Genomic DNA, 16,573 nt, shown 5'->3' with positions numbered 1-16,573 from the left:
GTAATACTAATAAATACCGCGTCAAAATGAAATTACACCGTAATTAAGGGAAAACAACCGAAAATATCAGAAGGGAAGGGACGATTAAATTTCAACGCGTTAATGCACATAGGTATAGGTATAGGTACATTCTACATATTTCAATTGAAAGGTGCGAAAAGCAATTCGACGAAAATACACTGACAGCGCATAGGCAGCTATAGGATCCACCATCGGAGGGAATTTTGCGAGCAGCCCAAAGAGGAAACGTATTCGGTTCCGGAACGGCTGTTTCGCACTCTTATTCCCTTTACACAAGGTATTAACACGAATTCTCATTAAGCTGCGCCGCGTCTTCGGCGTCCTCACTCCTCATCATGGCTTTTCCTATATAGATTGCGGGATGCCGCCGTGGCCGCGTTATGCGTCAATGAGTTTAATCCTTAAGATAAGGTTCTTAAATGAAGAAAGCGAGTTAATCACCGGACAATATAGTTACATGACAACAGATGACGTGCAATGTGGCTGCGGTAATCCAGCCTGTCGTGCCGGTATCCTCCTTGAATTTGTCGGCTCAAAAACTTCATCATCTTATATAGTATTCCGTACTGCCTTTGCCTCTTTGCTCGTTGTTGTTGTTGCTGTTTCTGTTAACGTGTAATATTAGCATCGGTGCGCGTTAGTTTCTGTGTATAAATACATATACAACGTACACCTTTTGCTGTATACTTAGTTTGTTAGTTAGTTTTAATACCCTTTGCAACAATAAAGGGAATTGTCAACGAGATACGCTCGTCGCCCGACGACGACGTTGCCGCAGTAAATTCCGATTTATCCTTCGTCCTGCTCCGGCTGCTCACTGCTCAGCCGTCCTCAGCTTGTCGTCATCCCCCCCACCTCATCCTCGTTGGTCGTAATACTCCTCACTCTCGTATACTCTATGCTATGCTATATTTTCATACTCGAGTCGAGCAGCCGGGGCTGAGCGAAGAAGGCGCAACGACCAGCTTATACTTTTTACTTTGTCCAAATGCTAAATTACGCGAGAGGGATGGCTTTTATTCGCGTCAAGGCGGCTGATTCCAAGAAATTATAATGGGGGAGTATGCTGGCAGACAAAGGGTTGAATTTCAACTGATTGTGAATTATTGTAGGCTATACGTGTGTGTGAGATAATTTAATTGCTCGATTAGATCGATATCAGGGTTTGTAATTTGTACGTAGCAAACTTGAAAATCAAATCGATTGTTCGTGTTTGAAAAACTTTCATATTTTATCAAAGGCATATAGTTCGACATTTCTCATAAATAATTCAATTTCGAAATATTGTATTTTCATAGAAGTTTATTAATTGATTTTTTCGAAATTTTTGTTGCAGAGTGCAGAACGGAATTTTTTGGCAGAACTGGAGCAATCAACTACTGGCAAAGGTAAGAAAACAATACAACATTAGAGTAAAGTTAAGATATGGTCCAAGTTCTCAGACAGACAGAACAGAAGATTAAATTCCCTCTAGGTGGTTCTCATAGACGCGTGTGTCGAACAAATTTGAAGAACACTGAAAAAAACTACACAAAAATCCACTTTTTCGGGGGGGGGGGGGGGGGGTAGGACAATTTGGGCACTCCAACCTCCTGAAAATTCCAATCAGAGTGAAAGAATGAGTGACTTTTCAAATTTTGAAAAGGACAGAGTATGGTTGGAAGATGAAAATTTCCAGAAGGGTACATTCAGACCATTCAGATTGTGAAGCCAGTGAATAGAGTGGGAGGGGGTGGAGTAATTCAGCCTTCTGGGGAATTTTTCATGAACGACTGACTTCTAAATCGCATGAATTATTTCGAACATATTCAAGTACATGAATCGTTCTCGAATTACTTCCAATTCGAGTGAATCATTCACGAACGACTTCTAATTTTGGCCCATCGTCAACAAACAACTTTCAATTTTGGCAAATCGTTCGCGACGGACTTTTAATTTGAGCGAATCGTTCACGATCGAATCCTAATTCCAACAAATCGTTTACAAATGACTCCTAATTCAAGCAAATCGTTGACGAACGATTTCTAATTTGAGTGAATCGTTCACGAACGAGTCCTAATTCAAGCGAATCGTTCACGAACGACTTTCAATTTGAGCGAATCGTTCACGAACGACTCCTAATTCAAGCAAATCGTTCACAAACGACTTTCAATCGGAGAAAATCGTTCACAAACGACTTTCAATTTGAGCGAATCGTTCACGAACGACCTCTCAATTTGAGCGAATCGTTCACGAACAACTTTCAATTTGAGCGAATCGTCCGCGAACGACTTTCAATTTTGAGTGAATCGTCCGCGAACGACTTTCAATTTCGAGCAAATCGTTCACGAACGACTCCTAATTCTGTAATTCAAGCAAATCGTTCACAAACGACTTTCAATTTGAGCGAATCGTTCACGAACGACTTTCGATTTGAGCGAATCGTCCGCGAACGACTTTCAATTTCGAGCAAATCGTTCACGAACGACTTCTTATTCTGTAATTCAAGCAAATCGTTCACAAACGACTTTCAATTGGAGCAAATTGTTCACAAACGACTTTCAATTTGAGCGAATCGTTCACGAACGACTCTCAATTTGAGCGAATCGTTCACGAATGACTCCTAATTCTGTAATTCAAGCAAATCGTTCACAAACGACTTTCAATTTGAGCGAATCGTCCGCGAACGACTTTCAATTTCGAGTGAATCGTCCGCGAACAACTTTCAATTTCGAGCAAATCGTTCACGAACGACTTTCAATTGGAGCAAATCGTTTACAAACGACTTTCAATTTGAGCGAATCGTTCACGAACGACTTTCAATTTGAGTGAATCTTCCGCGAACAACTTTCAATTTCGAGTGAATCGTCCGCGAACGATTTTCAATTTCGAGCGAATCGTTCACGAACGACTTCTAATTTGAGCGAATTGTTCACGAACGACTTTCAATTCGAGCGAATCGTTCACTGACGACTTCTAATTATCAACAAATCGTTCACGAACGACTTCTATTTCGAGCGAATCGTTCACGAACGACTTTTAATTCAAAGAAATCATTCACAATTCACAAACACCCCCTAATTTTGGCAAATCGTTCACAAATGACTCTCGATTTGAGTGAATATTAATGAACGACTTTCAATTATGGTGAATCATTTGCGAACGACTTCTAGTTCTAGTTCAGCCGGATTGCTCATGAACCACTAATTCTAAATCGCGTGAATCAGTTATGATCGACTCATAATTCAAGCAAATCGTTCTCGAACGATCTTCAGTTCAAATTCATCGTTCGCGAATGATTCATTGTGTTACTGAATTGTTCAGGAGTCTGCATGTATCTTTGTCGCGCTTTTCATCCTCTTTACCTCCTTAATTTGCCAAAAAATTACGAAATACGAGTACTTATTATTTTCATTTTTTCATTATTTGAACGAATTTCGATAATACGAAGAGCTCTATTCGAATTTCGAGGAGGTCATTAAATGAATTAATAGTACGTATTATTTCATGAAGTAAATCCAATGGTATGAAGAATGTCAGATCTTTCTAAAAATTGCCGATAACGTGAAATTTGGTTCTAGCCACAACCCCTCCCCCACCCTTCCCTTGATGGAGCACAGTACTCGTACTTACTTACGTATCTTTTGTGAAGAACTAGGCTCAGAAAAGAGACTCAAATGTAACTGTGAAGAAAATGAAACGGTTGCTTTAATAAAATCAGAAATTTTCGAATTTTTTTTTTTTCAGTATTTAAGAAAAATTTTAATTTTTAGAATACGAGTAAGAGGACGTCTTGAAATCTTGCGAGAAAACAATTGCAACTAGTGACAAATTTTCAGATCAAAAAATACGTAATACGAACTTACCTCAATGCAATCCTTACGTCAAGTTGTGTTACATAGCCTTTCACTTATCTAATTGCAAAGTGGAATCTTTCTTTTGACGATTTACAACGTCGTCGTCGAGCATTGTCCATTGTGTAATAAGATTTGATATGCGACGGCGACGAATACCATTTCCTCGTGGACATCACCCTTTTTCGTCTCGTACATACTCGTATATACATAGATAGACCTGCTGTACGCGTATTTTCACCCTATGTTGTTTCGACCCCTATATTAGTCTCCGCGATACTACCAACTTATCGAGTGGAAAAAATCTATTCTCTATGATACGTGAGGATGACCGAGGAAGAAGAGGATATACCGCCAACAACCCTTACTTAGATTCGTTTCGATGATTTACCTGCAAAATGATACTAATATACGTTGTCGTCGCCACCACCCCTTCTGAAAGTTTTTTTTCTCCCATTTCTTGATTCTTGCTTTTTACTCAAAGGATAAATGTAGCGGATACTCGATATTTGAATTATAAATTTGATTCATACGACCCCTGAGAACTCCGGTCCCTTATTTTGCTCCGGCTATGGGTCCTGGTGGGATAGTAAATGGTCTGTTTTTTCAGCATTTTTACGAGGTTTAGGTGATGTTTTTTTTTATGTGGGAGGGAGTGTGGAATTTTTGTGTATTTTGATTTCGTGTCCGAAAGATGTGTGATGGAATGGTGGAGGTTTTTGGTGATTTTTGGGAAACTTCATTCTGATGAATTCTTGATATTTTCAGATCCTTTTTAGGGGGCCAGATTTTTTGTGAATTATTTTACTTAGTAAAATTGGGCAAGCTGTAATGGGCTGCTGTGAGTCCCGAAATTATGTTTTTCAGTCTACCCCCTCCCACTCCCTCACCCTTATTTTTGACTCCTTTTTAGATCGAGTGACAAAGAAAAATTTTTTTTGATGAAGTGGTTTCAAAATTGTTTTTATGATCACAACTTTGGCTCCAGTTTGAGAACTCCTGAATTAGATTTTTTGTAAAACCATGGTCTATTTTCATGGTGCAATAGTTTTGGAGCATTCAAATGAGATGGGACACGAAAAATATCCTCCTTCTTCTAACAATGAAATCATCTCGAGAATTATTTCAAGTCATCTACATACAACATTCTAGTTTCCAATGAACGAAAATAGTAAAAGACGTTGATAAAATTGCCTACACCTCGCATCACGAAGGCGCTCGCCACTTTCTACGGTGTTTTCTCGTTTCTACTTTTTTTTCGCTGTCGTGGTTTTATGTACGTTGAATTTAAATACTAGATAGACGCTGGCGCATTATACACGACCACTTCTCATTCGTGATAAATAAGTTGCCTATTTAGGCGTTCGATTGTGTCTGTTGTGCAAGTACATACTTACTACGTAACCTATGGGCAAAAAAAAAATAAATGAATTCGGCAGCTGAAAATAATACACGAGACCACTCCTTCGTTTATGTTTTCCTATAATCGTAAATTTGGCTTGCTTTTTTTTCTATATATTTTATGGAAACTTATATATATACGATATATACGTAGACGTACGCTGAAGGGAAAAAAATCCAGCCCACTAAACTCATAATCTTGGGTCGAATTTATCGAATTGTGTGGAAATTCACCGACATCGGTGGCCTACCATACCCCTACCTACTTCTGGCGTGTAGATTCGCGGCGAGAAAAAGTGAGCGAATTTATAGTATTAGCAAAAAGAGAAGAAGAAAAAAAAGAAGAGAAAAAAAATCGTAATTTTAAACGAAACAGAAAATACTCCTATAAGAAGACGAAACGAGTAGAATACAATAAAAGAAGCGCGGAAAAGCAACGAAGAGGAAGAGAGAGAAGAAAAAAACCACGCCGAGAAATTCGCGCTTTACTCGGTATACATTGAGATGTGAAATGTTTCGCTGCCGTCTGGTCTGACATTCAAAGGGTGATACGTGGTGATGGGCGAAGACGTCGTCGGTCGACGGCGGTGCTACACGCTGAAGAAGCAAGATTGACGGACGCGAAAAGGCGAAGTACGCGGTACCAGGCAGCGACGAAAAGGGTACGAAGAAAGGCCGCAGCGCACCGGCGGTGGCGGCGAAGGCGGAGAGCTGTGGGCGAACGAGAGGGACGAAGATATTGCGTCACGTGACGGCCTTATTTTTTGACTTTATTACCGTCCTAGCCAACCTTATCAGCGAACGGCGTCATAACATTACGATTTATGAATGGGAACGTAAAAGTTTCCATAGTAACGGTCACATTTACTATGAATTACGACCACGTGCTTTTTACCCCAATGCAAGCACCGTTAACGCTATCTAAACGAGAGAAAGCGAAGCTTCGGTCGGAGAAGGATTTCAGAAAGGATACGTTGTAATGCTTGGGTGTATTTTGACTATTGCGTACGCGAATTGCGAATGAAAGTTTAAGAAGGATGAAAGAACGTGTAAAATTTTAAAGTTCGGCTGCCTCGAATGATTTGTCAATTTTTGACGAATTTTTCATTCAAAAGTGATATTTTTGATGAAGAACTCGTTGACAATTTGTCTCAGAGTTTGAAATTTCGGTTGCATTTATTTATACCTACCTACTTTGGAGATGCGTTCATTTTAAAAATCCACCATTTCAGCATGTAGGATTTGCTTAAATAATATACATACCTGCCGTACAAATATTTTTAGGATGATGTAATAACACAAATTCGACAACAAAACTTGAAAGTTCGTCTCGTAAACTTTATTATGAGCTTGAATGTTTTGATTCGTTGAAATTAAAGCTTGCATCTGCTTTGTTCAAGATTTGGAAATTAGAATTCAACAATCTGAAATCTCGAACGAATCGTTCGCGAACAACTCATCTCTGGATCGAATCGTTCGCGAACATCTAATTTTTCAACCGAATCGTTCGTGAACGGCTCATTTATTGAACGGAATAACTCGTTTCGGAAATGAAATGAATCGTTCACAAACGACTCATCTCTGGATCGAATCGTTCGTGAACGACCTGTATCTGGAACAAATTGTTCGCGAATCATTTACTTTTGGAACAATTCGTTCACGAACGACACGTTTTTGGTTCAAGTTGTTCGCGAACATCTAATTTTCCAAACGAATCGTTCGCACGCCTGAATTTTCCCAAACACACCCGAACATCCCTGAGCACGCATTCACACCCCTGAATTTCCCCAAACACACCCGAACATCTCTGAGCACGCATTCACACCCCTGAATTTCCCCAAACACACCCGAACATCTCTGAGCACGCATTTACACACCTGAATTTTCCCAAACACACCCGAATATCTGTGAGCAAGCATTCACACACCTGAATTTCCCCAAACACACCCGAACATCTGTGAGCAAGCATTCACACCCCTGAATTTCCCCAAACATACCCGAACATCTCTGAGCACGCATTCACACACCTGAATTTTCGCAAACACACGCGAACATCTCTGAGCAAGCATTCACACCTCTGAATTTTTCCAAACACACCCGAACATGTGTGAGCAAGCATTCACACACCTGAATTTCCCCAAACACACCCGAACATCTCTGAGCACGCATTCACACACCTGAATTTTCCCAAACACACCCGAACATCTCTAAGCACGCATTCACACCCCTGAATTTCCCCAAACACACCCGAACATCTCTGAGCACGCATTCACACCCCTGAATTTCCCCAAACACACCCGAACATCTGTGAGCAAGCATTCACACACCTAAATTTCCCCAAACACACCCGAACATCTGTGAGCACGCATTCACACACCTGAATTTTCCCAAACACACCCGAACATCTCTGAGCACGCATTCACACCCCTGAATTTCCCCAAACACACCCGAACATCCCTGAGCACGCATTCACACTCCTGAATTTTCCCGAACACACCCGAACATCTGTGAGCACGCATTCACACCCCTGAATTTTCCCAAACACACCCGAACATCTCTGAGCACGCATTCACACCCCTGAATTTTCCCAAACACCCCCGAACATCTCTGAGCAAGCATTCACACCTCTGAATTTCCCCAAACACACCCGAACATCTCAGAGCACTCATTCACACCCCTGAATTTCCCCAAACACACCCGAACATCTCTGAGCAAGCATTCACACCTCTGAATTTTCCCAATCACACCCGAACATCTCTGAGCAAGCATTCACACCTCTGAATTTTCCCAAACACACCCACACCCGAACATCTCTGAGCACGCATTCACACCCCTGAATTTTCCCAAACACACCCACAGCCAAACATCTCTGAGCGCGCATTCACACCCCTGAATTTTCCCATACACACCCGAACATCTCTGAGCAAGCATTCACACCCCTGAATTTTCCCAAACACTCCCGAACATCTCTGAGCACGCATTCACACCCCTGAATTTTCCCAAACACACCCGAACATCTCTGAGCAAGCATTCACACCTCTGAATTTCCCCAAACACACCCGAACATCTCTGAGCACTCATTCACACCCCTGAATTTCCCCAAACACACCCGAACATCTCTGAGCAAGCATTCACACCTCTGAATTTTCCCAATCACACCCGAACATCTCTGAGCAAGCATTCACACCTCTGAATTTTCCCAAACACACCCACACCCGAACAACTCTGAGCACGCATTCACACCCCTGAATTTTCCCAAACACACCCACAGCCAAACATCTCTGAGCACGCATTCACACCCCTGAATTTTCCCATACACACCCGAACATCTCTGAGCAAGCATTCACACCTCTGAATTTTTCCAAACACACCCGAACATGTGTGAGCAAGCATTCACACACCTGAATTTCCCCAAACACACCCGAACATCTCTGAGCACGCATTCACACACCTGAATTTTCCCAAACACACCCGAACATCTCTGAGCACGCATTCACACCCCTGAATTTCCCCAAACACACCCGAACATCTCTGAGCACGCATTCACACCCCTGAATTTCCCCAAACACACCCGAACATCTGTGAGCAAGCATTCACACACCTAAATTTCCCCAAACACACCCGAACATCTGTGAGCACGCATTCACACACCTGAATTTTCCCAAACACACCCGAACATCTCTGAGCACGCATTCACACCCCTGAATTTCCCCAAACACACCCGAACATCCCTGAGCACGCATTCACACTCCTGAATTTTCCCGAACACACCCGAACATCTGTGAGCACGCATTCACACCCCTGAATTTTCCCAAACACACCCGAACATCTCTGAGCACGCATTCACACCCCTGAATTTTCCCAAACACACCCGAACATCTCTGAGCAAGCATTCACACCTCTGAATTTTCCCAAACAGACCCGAACATCTCTGAGCACGCATTCACACCCCTGAATTTCCCCAAACACACCCGAACGTCCCTGAGCACGCATTCACACCCCTGAATTTTCCCGAACACACCCGAACATCTGTGAGCAAGCATTCACCCCCCTGAATTTCCCCAAACACACCCGAACATCTCTGAGCACGCATTCACACCCCTGAATTTTCCCAAACACACCCACAGCCAAACATCTCTGAGCACGCATTCACACCCCTGAATTTTCCCATACACACCCGAACATCTCTGAGCAAGCATTCACACCCCTGAATTTTCCCAAACACTCCCGAACATCTCTGAGCACGCATTCACACCCCTGAATTTTCCCAAACACACCCGAACATCTCTGAGCAAGCATTCACACCTCTGAATTTCCCCAAACACACCCGAACATCTCTGAGCACTCATTCACACCCCTGAATTTTCCCAAACACACCCGAACATCTCTGAGCAAGCATTCACACCTCTGAATTTTCCCAATCACACCCGAACATCTCTGAGCAAGCATTCACACCTCTGAATTTTCCCAAACACACCCACACCCGAACAACTCTGAGCACGCATTCACACCCCTGAATTTTCCCAAACACACCCACAGCCAAACATCTCTGAGCACGCATTCACACCCCTGAATTTTCCCATACACACCCGAACATCTCTGAGCAAGCATTCACACCCCTGAATTTTCCCAAACACTCCCAAACATCCCTGAGCACGCATTCACACTCCTGAATTTTCCCAAACACACCCGAACATCTCTGAGCACGCATTCACACCCCTGAATTTCCCCAAACACACCCGAACATCTCTGAGCACGCATTCACACCCCTGAATTTCCCCAAACACACCCGGACACCTGTGAGCAAGCATTCACACCCCTGAATTTCCCCAAACACACCCGAACACCTCTGAGCAAGCATTCACACCTCTGAATTTTCCCAAACACACCCGAACATCTCTGAGCACGCATTCACACCCCTGAATTTTCCCAAACAGACCCGAACATCTCTGAGCACGCATTCACACCCCTGAATTTCCCCAAACACACCCGAACGTCCCTGAGCACGCATTCACACCCCTGAATTTTCCCGAACACACCCGAACATCTGTGAGCAAGCATTCACCCCCCTGAATTTCCCCAAACACACCCGAACATCTCTGAGCACGCATTCACACCCCTGAATTTTCCCAAACACACCCGAACATCTCTGAGCACGCATTCACACCCCTGAATTTTCCCAAACACACCCGAACATCTCTGAGCAAGCATTCACACCTCTGAATTTTCCCAAACACACCCACACCCGAACATCTCTGAGGACGCATTCACACCCCTGAATTTTCCCAAACACACCCACACCCAAACATCTCTGAGCACGCATTCACACCCCTGAATTTTCCCATACACACCCGAACATCTCTGAGCAAGCATTCACACCCCTGAATTTTCCCAAACACTCCCGAACATCCCTGAGCACGCATTCACACTCCTGAATTTTCCCGAACACACCCGAACATCTGTGAGCAAGCATTCACTCCCCTGAATTTCCCCAAACACACCCGAACATCTCTGAGCACGCATTCACACCCCTATGAATCGATTGTTCATGAACTATCCTTTTTTTGCAATGAACAATTTGTTTTTGAAATGAATCGTTCGCGAACGACTCGTCTCTGGATCAAATTGATTGTGAATGTCCCATCCCTAGAACAAATTGTTCGCGAATGATTAATTTTTGGAACGATTTGTTCATGAGCGACTTATCTTTGGATCAAGCCGTTCGCGAACGTCTCATTTTTCATGCGATTTTTTAACCAATTGTTCATGAAGTATCCATTTTTCGAACGGAACAACTCGTTTTGGAAACAAATCGTTCACAAATTACTCATTTTTAAAACGAACCGTTCGCGAACGACTTATCTCGTGATCGAATCGTTCGTGAATGACCTGTCTCTGGAACAAATTGTTCGCGAATCATTTACTCTTGGAACAATTCGTTCACACACGACTCATTTTTGGATCAAGTCGTTCGCGAACGTCTCATTTTTCAAACGAATCGTTCGCGAACGGCTCTTTTTATGAACCAATTGTTCATGAACTATCCATTTTTCGAATGGAACGACTTATTTTTGAAGTGAATCGTTCACAAACGATTTATTTCTGGAACAAATTATTCTCAAATGAATCATTTATCAAACGAATCGTTCACGAACAGCTCATTTTTCTAACCTAATGTTCATGAACTATTCATTTTTCGAACGGAACAACTCGTTTTGGAAACGAATCGTTCACAAATGACTCATTTTTAAAACGAGCCGTTCGCGAACGACTTGTCTCGTGATCGCATCGTTCGTGAACGACCTGGCTCTGGAACAAATTGTTAACGAATCATTCATTCTTGGAACGATTCGTTCACGAACGACTCATTTTTGAATCAAGTCGTTCGCGAACGTCTTATTTTTCAAACGAAGCGTTCGTGAATAGCTCATTTTATGAACCATCCATTTTTAAACGGAACGACTTATTTTTGAAGTGAATCGTTCACAAACGACTTATTTTTGAAGTGAATCGTTCACAAACGACTCATTTTTAAAATGAATCGTTCGCGAACGAATCATCTCCGAATCAACTCGTTCGTGAACAAATTATCATTTGAGTGAATCGTTCCCAAACGACTCACAATTCATGTGAATCGTTCACAAACGGCTCATTTTCAAAACGAATCGTTCGCGAACGACTGGACGCGAGGGAACCGTTTGCGTTTTGCTCATTATCCAGAACTAATTTGAAGTTCACTTTTTCGTTTGCAGAACAACTCGAGGTAATTTTCGAATGAAGGGGAGAGGGGAGGGGTTGAAACTCATATTGGATCATTCTGTTTGAAAGAAAAGCATAAGTATATGAATAAGTTGAAAAATATCCACAATGAGAGCTCTCGATCTGGATTAGTTCGGTCAAATCGAAAACTGAAGGGTGGCCAGTTCAGAAAATTTCCGATTGAAAGTCCGGATTTATTTTATATCTTTTGCGTATTTAGTATTTCAATTTATTGAAAATTTGTTTCGATCCAAAATATTGTCTCTCCCCCCTGCCCACAAAAACCCAAGGTTTACGTTTTTCGGTCTAATTCACCTTTCTGGCGAGATTTCGAATGCATTTTAGGTAATTATTTTCAACTTTCTTCCTCCAAGGTCGAAGACAAGAAGATTTGGAAAAGTTCAATATTAAAACAGTTCAGGAACTTACCTACATCTCGTTTCAGGCTGTTAAGTTGCTTGCCCTGAATATCCATAATTTTGAGAAATAGCTCAAAAAGCCAAAAAACAATAAAATGGAAATCAATTTGGCAATCTTCATTCTTGGTCGAAAAATCACATTTAAAAATTCTGAATCAAAATAGCTGAAATTAGCTGATTTTTCGCATCAGGCACTTTGAATTAGACTGAATGAAAACTACATAGGTAACAAAATATCCAAAATGGTGATTTGTCAAATCGAAAAATGAGCTACTGCAGTAGTTGAAAATTAGAAAACATGAGGTTTTGATGGTAAACAAAATAAGGCTCCCATAAAATGTATGTACATCGCTCATAAATTTATTGCTTATTTTTGAGTATTTACTCGCATGAACGAGGTAATGGTAAATAAGGTACCAGCTTAAATACTCGTAGATGTACGATTAATGAAAAGGCCCAGCTAAATTTTCGCCTGGAGTACAAAGCCAGCTTTTCTCATCATCGCTGCGTTGAATTTTCCAATGATAAAAACCATATTTAGACTTCCCTCTGCCAAAAGCAAATTGATTAAGTCCCTGTTCATACGAGCATATGCATACTACTTCAGAAAATTTATCCAAAGGTCCTTCTCCCAAGTTCACGTTGCAGTGATCAATCGATGGAGTGAGATCCCAGCTTGCAAAGCTTACCCTACCAGCTATCTGGGGGCATAGTGAGCCATGTTGCTCCGTAATAGCACAACTGAAACATTTTATAGCATGTTGTTTGAAAAATTTTCTTGACAGACCGTCTCTTACGACCGTAGGTATTTCGTTATTCCTTACCCTTCAAATTTATCGTATTCCGCTCGAGTTAAGCTATGGACTTGGTATTTTGACAATTCGACTATGAAAATAAAAATTAATATCAGACGAACAAGTTTTGGTAACATTTTGATTTCTTTTACCGTTAAAACGCGATCAATTTGAATGCCACAATGTTACTACGACGAGAATGTGTAATTTAATTTTACCTCGTTGTATTCCTCGACGTCCAAAATGTGGTTTGTTACGTAGGTGCGATTTTGACTATATTTCACGCAATTGTTTACTAAGAAAAAAAAAAGATTTCATGGCAATAGAATTATTGTACTCTGTACAAAATTTGCTCAGCTGTTGCAACGTCACGCTTTCAGCAATTATTGATTGGTTTTATAATCGTAAAAATATAAAACACCGAGCTTACAAATATTTTTTTTGTGCGAAGCATGCCATCGCTTTTGGAGGGAATTTTTACCTGCAATTACAGCAGGTGAGCTTCGATTGAGCTGGCATTTGGCTCACTGAGCGAACATTTCACTAAAACCAAATTTGAAGCTATCGTACATGATTTCTGAATTTTTAAAATTTTCAAGAATTCCACCGAAAATCCAAAAATGAACTTCAGCTTCTGAAATTTTGGTTACTTACAGCGATTTTAAGACATGCTCTTTTGACCTAGATTAATTTCGTCCAAATCGAAAACCTGAGGGCGCCAGTCCAGAAAATTTCCGGTCGAAAATCCAAATTTGATCTTTTAACTTTTGACCACTTTAATTAATTTTTTCATCTTTTTGTAGAGTTCATGACAATTTGTTTTCGACCCAATAACTATTGACTACTAAAACCAAATTCCTCTGACGGTCCTTACCAAGTGTAGATACTTCGAAGTTGAAAAAAAAAAAAAAAAAAAAATTTTTCTCTCGAAAATATTGGACTAAAAAGGGTAGTTTTTAAATCGATTTTTTAGGTTCTTGAAAGTGGCAACACTGAAGTGATTACGACATCATTCATCGATTACTCTCTCAAAGTATGTACTACAATTTGAAAAAAAGTTCAAAATTCTATGTCACGTACAACCGGAGCTGTTTAATTGCAACTAAGCCCCGCAGCTCCGCGCCAAAACAAATTGAAAAAATGTCCGGTTTGCGTCATTCGTCATCGTTTGATGACCTTTAAACATGATCTGATTTTGAAAGAAATTGATGACCCCTCGTGCAAAAATCCGCCGATTTAGCGTAGAATGACCCTGTGTCTTATTGAAAATAAGCTAGAAATTCTTGAAAAATGTGCCGATGAGTGTTAGTTATTTTAAATTTCATAAATTCTTTAAAAAAATTGATTTTATGTATTTTTCTTTAAAAAATGGATTTTTGACAATTTTGACAAATATTGGGACTTTTTGAAAATTATTGGCAAAATAATAATTATACAGAACTCTTCATAATTCAAGCCAAAGCAGGACTTTTCCCCGAGAGTTTGACTTAATTGAGACTTTTTGAAATGTTTGGAAAAAAATAAGAGGATAATGTGAGGTACGTATAGAAATAAAATTTTTCAAAAAATTCAGTAAAGAATCACATTTGAAAAACGCAGAAATAAAATGAAATCCGAGGTACGTGAAAATTGAAAGTAAGTAGCAAATAATTCTTGATGATGTTGAAAAAGACAAAATTCGTCAATTCCTCGTAACCTACCTTTTTTTTTCCTGCTACGAAATCTATGTAGTAAAAAATATGTAGGTAACTTGGAACTAAGACGAAAAAATTTCGGTTTTTTTAAAAGATAAAGTTTCTTTTCAACGAATTAAATCGAATTAGTCTTTAAAGATTGCCAAAAGGTGAAAAAAATTCAATAAAATTCAACAAAATTGAGCAAGAATTGCGTGAAACATCGTTGAGACTTTTTCTAAACCGCAATAAAAGCTTTTTAAACGCATTAAATTGTCAGAAAATGTACGATGAATCGATCTAAATCGATAAATCTGACTCAAGAATATTGAAATAAATCGAACAATTCGACTGACAAAACATAACAACTCAAAATAAAAGTAATATTTATTTTACAAGGTCGTTGACCTAACGATCAACAAACCTAACGAAAACAAAGAACTGAGCAAGAGCTCGATGACTTTATAACTCGACGATTAAATCAATATTAACGCGACAATTTACGAAACATAACAATTACAACGAATAAACGAATACCTATTTAACAGCCAATGAATTTTCACGAAATTTAGAACATTTTAACTCGATTAAATAACCACGTATTAATATTACGCGATTTTACGTAAACAAAATTTATTTTTATTTAAAAATAAAAACTAGAACTACCGAACACTTTTCGATACGTTACGGTTACAAGACCAATTTTGCCAACACCCCACCATAAAAATATTTTCCCTAACACGCGTACCACTTAAATAAACGAAAAACTTGTTGCTTCTTATCATTACCGGTGTTTATAAACACTACGATTAAAAATATTTTTACAGCAAAATTTCACTTAAAATATACTTAAAAATTATAAAAATCGACTCGAACACAATAGTTAAACGTGATATAACATTTTACAGTGGCTTTCGTTAATAAATCAGCCAGTTGATCTATCGATGAAACTTTTTGTAGATAGATCACATTTTTTAGAATCAGATCGCGAATATGGTGATAACTGACATCTATATGTCTGGTACGTTTTGATTCGACCGTATTCGCTACGGCAATCGCTGCGTTAGAATCGCAGTACACCGGAACGGTGTCAATACGAACTTCCAATTCAAGAAATAAATTTCGCCATGCCAAGACTTCCTTACCAGACGTACTTAAAGCGACATATTCAGCCTCACACGACGAAAGACTTACACAATTTTGTTTCTTGACTACCCAGTCAATAACGTTGCCATAGTGCAATATGAAAATTCCAGACGTTGACTTCCTATCTAAGCAATCACCGGCGAAATCTGAATCTACGTACACTCTTACAGAGTGTTTATCGACGAACTCAGGTACTATGTAAGTAAGTTTCACGTTTAACGTACTACGTAAGTACCTAAGTATACGCTTACTGTATTCGAACAGCTCCTTATTAGCCAAGTGCTGGTATCTGCTTAGGAAGTTTACAGCATACGCAATGTCAGGACGTGTTCCTCTTGCAATGTAACTTAAACTTCCTAAGAGACCTCTCACTTTGGTTTCGAAACTTTTATCGAGCTTGAGATTAGTAATCTTCAAGTTCGGTTCGATTGGAGTTGAAATACTGTTCGAATTCATCAGCCCATATTCACTAACTAACTGTTCGATGTATGAATTTTGATGAATTTCCAAACTATCTTCACTACGAT

General features: G+C 40.1%; 1 long non-coding RNA gene across 1 annotated transcript in view; it reads left to right on the top strand.

Annotated features, from left to right (window-relative positions):
• LOC135837703 (uncharacterized) overlaps positions 1 to 16,573 on the top strand; it is a 354,017-nt gene that overhangs the window by 159,671 nt on the left and 177,773 nt on the right. Inside the window, exon 3 of the long non-coding RNA XR_010557242.1 lies at positions 1,358 to 1,409. This is a non-coding gene — a long non-coding RNA (uncharacterized LOC135837703). The remainder of the gene's footprint in view (positions 1 to 1,357; positions 1,410 to 16,573) is intronic.

The sequence above is a fragment of the Planococcus citri genome, chromosome 2, assembly GCF_950023065.1.
Source record: "Planococcus citri chromosome 2, ihPlaCitr1.1, whole genome shotgun sequence".
NCBI lineage: Eukaryota > Metazoa > Arthropoda > Insecta > Hemiptera > Pseudococcidae > Planococcus > Planococcus citri.
The sequence above is the reverse complement of the archived record's forward strand: the minus strand, read 5'-3'. Positions and strand labels throughout refer to the sequence as shown.